Below are 3,058 nucleotides of genomic sequence, written 5' to 3' on the forward strand. Positions count from 1 at the left end.
GTGAGATGTTGTCTAAAACATTAAATGGTCAGACATTTTTTGTTGTGTCCTCTCATTGGTCCAGTCGAGAGCCAACGATCCAAACTGATTACCACGCACAACCTCAGACTTATTTCATTCAACACTTTACTTTGATATTTTTGTATAAAGTACAGCAGGTTCAGCATATGTTTAATTTAAAATTTTTATTTTAATATAATCATATAACATAATGTATGGTATTGTATCGGACTCATACAAAAGGATCCAACTCTAGTCCTGTTTGTGTTCCTCCCTTGGGCCTCAATGAGCTCCCATTTAGCAGAAGCCTAGCCCCACTATCTCCAATGTATCTCACATGTTGTCCCCTTCCTGTGGGAGGTACAGTATATCACTCACTTGTCTCTTTGTGAGCACCTTATTGATTGCTGTAAGCAAGTGTAACCACTAACCCGTGAGTTTCCACTCTCTCCCGGACCTGCATTCCTGCACGCCGGGCACAATTATGGTAACCTGCGCCGCCGCGGAGACCTTCAGACCAGGGTTTGAATGGCCTTCTAATAGAAAGCATGTCGGAAACACACACAGAACGGCATCAGCAGGATCCAGCCAGGCCACTGAGGATCCAGCTTTGTTCATTGTGAAGCTGGCGAGCTGCTGTCTCTCTGACTCTATATTTTAAATTCACTAAATTATTATTATTAGTTATGTGGACTCACTACAATGTAGACAATGAAAGGCCCTGTGGACAATTCAATCAGTCATAAATACACAAACGCTCAGATCAAGAGGAAAGCTTTTTAATATTTTTTTGATTTTAAGCGGCTGCCCCTTGGGTTATACTTTTTCTGACACAATAAATGCAATAAGAGTGCCATTTCCAAAAATGTGAAAAATTATTTACATTGCTTTGAATATTTCCTTAACCAAATAGATTTGCAGGTCCAAGACCCTAACCAGCGATTATTTTAGAGTAAGGTGTTCAATGGGAGCAAAGAATCCTGATACTAAAGTGTGAATATTGTATTTCATTGGTTACCATGTAAATTGAGGCCATAGGCAATGGTTTGAAGTGTTACAAACAGGATGTTGGACTTGAACGGTGTGTTCAAAACCCAAACATAATTTGCCAATTTAACTGGTTCAGCCTTTCAGTAGATTTGCATTGTTGTATATGACTATCCTCAAGTTATGTTCACGTGTATGTTAATATTACATAATGTTAACTCTAAACTTAGAGACCAATTGCAAACTGAACTCAACATTAGTATAGGTTCATATTAATTACCATCCAACCATTTCACTGCGAAATTGTCGCGTGAAATGGCACGTGAAATCCCCAGAACTGACATCTTTCTGTGTTGCATCCAAAGGGTGGGGTGAAACAGTCACAGAACTTTATTGTTGTAAAGCATTGTCTTCATAACACGGCCACTGACACCAAAGCTAAACCAGTTTAATTCACAATAATATAAAAATGTTATTGCTGGAAATAACCGGGGAGCAAAGCACCTGCCAACCATCCTTTTACTGGAGAAATTGAACCACTTTACTTTAACCAAGAATTGTGTAAAATGACAAATGTTGTATTTTCCAGTTAATTTAAATGAACACAGTAGTTGAAGTTAGTCGTGTTATGTCCTCAACCGACCAAAAGGACAGAAACAATTGAATGAGGATTGGAAAAAGTAATTTATTGCCGGATTGGGTTTTGTTCGTTGTTTAATCTCACACAATGATATTGACATTATGTGAGTTATTTCACCGGCAGTTTGATAATCCAGTTTTAGCACCATAATCTGACCCCAAATGGACTTGTGTTCTGCTCGGCAAATGATTGTTTCTTTGAGGGTCATCAACATGAAAACATCCATCCTGTCATTCTTTAAGTCTTAAGTCTGTCCACTTCCTCCCGACCTTACACAGAATAAACACCATTAATACGTAACAAACATCAGCGCCTTACCCAAGTCGGAAAAAGGTTTGTGATCATTAACAACAATGTCCCTTTAGTTAGACAAGAAGCTGTCGTCTTAGTCTCAACAAACACCATGTTGGACTTTTAAACACCAAGCTAGGTTATATTTTTCTTAACAACCCACAAAATGGGACAAATTCTTCTCGCCAATGATTTCCTCATCACAAAAGAGGTTTCCATCGGCCGGTCGACACATTGCAGTACATACACAGTAATAACTTACCAGGCCAGATTGGAGGCGATAGCCACTGAAAAGTCACCAGTATCCTGTACTTGATTGACACACACCCAGCCATGCCCCGAGTTATCGCCAGGGTTACCACAACAACCACAATAATATCCAAACAAGGCAGCTGGTTCCCCCTGGATATCATTAGGGTGTATGATCCCTAGGTAACAACGCTGTCAAACTCTGTGACCTCCAACCCCAACACACATGTACACACACACTCACACACACACACACATGCACACACACACACACACACACACACACACACACACACACACACACACACACACACACTCACCCCATCCCTGTTATTCTAAGGTTAAAGATCATCAGCACTGAACAACCACTTACATAAGAGTTTACTCTTTAAACGTGTTGATGGATGAGCGACAAACCATGCACCTAGTTACTATATGAAATAAAATCCATAGAGAACTCGGAATGGGCTCTTAAACTGAAAACATTTGGTCTGTTGATGACTACAATCAGCGGAGACTGGCACCACCACATGCATTCACCACCAAGTGCACTCTGCTGTACACCATCACGGGCATGTGCACGCACACAGACATGCACACACCCACACAAACACAAACAGGGTACAATAAGTGTGTGTATGTGTGTGTCTTTGTATGTGGGCTAGTGTGTGTGTTTGTGTGTGTGTGTGTGTGTGTGTGTGTGTACGCGTGTCTATGTGTGTGCATGTGTGTGTGACGGTGTGTTTGACGGTGTGTGTGTGTGTGGGGAGGGGGGGGGGGGGGGGGGGGGGAGGATCCGCCTTAGTGACTTCCTGTCCTCACCGAATAGTTACCATAAACGCTCTTCTCGCATCGGACGGACTAATAAATGGAAAATTGTGACGGGTCGGG

The sequence above is a fragment of the Pollachius pollachius genome (assembly GCF_949987615.1).
Source record: "Pollachius pollachius genome assembly, chromosome: 8".
Taxonomy (NCBI): Eukaryota; Metazoa; Chordata; class Actinopteri; order Gadiformes; family Gadidae; genus Pollachius; species Pollachius pollachius.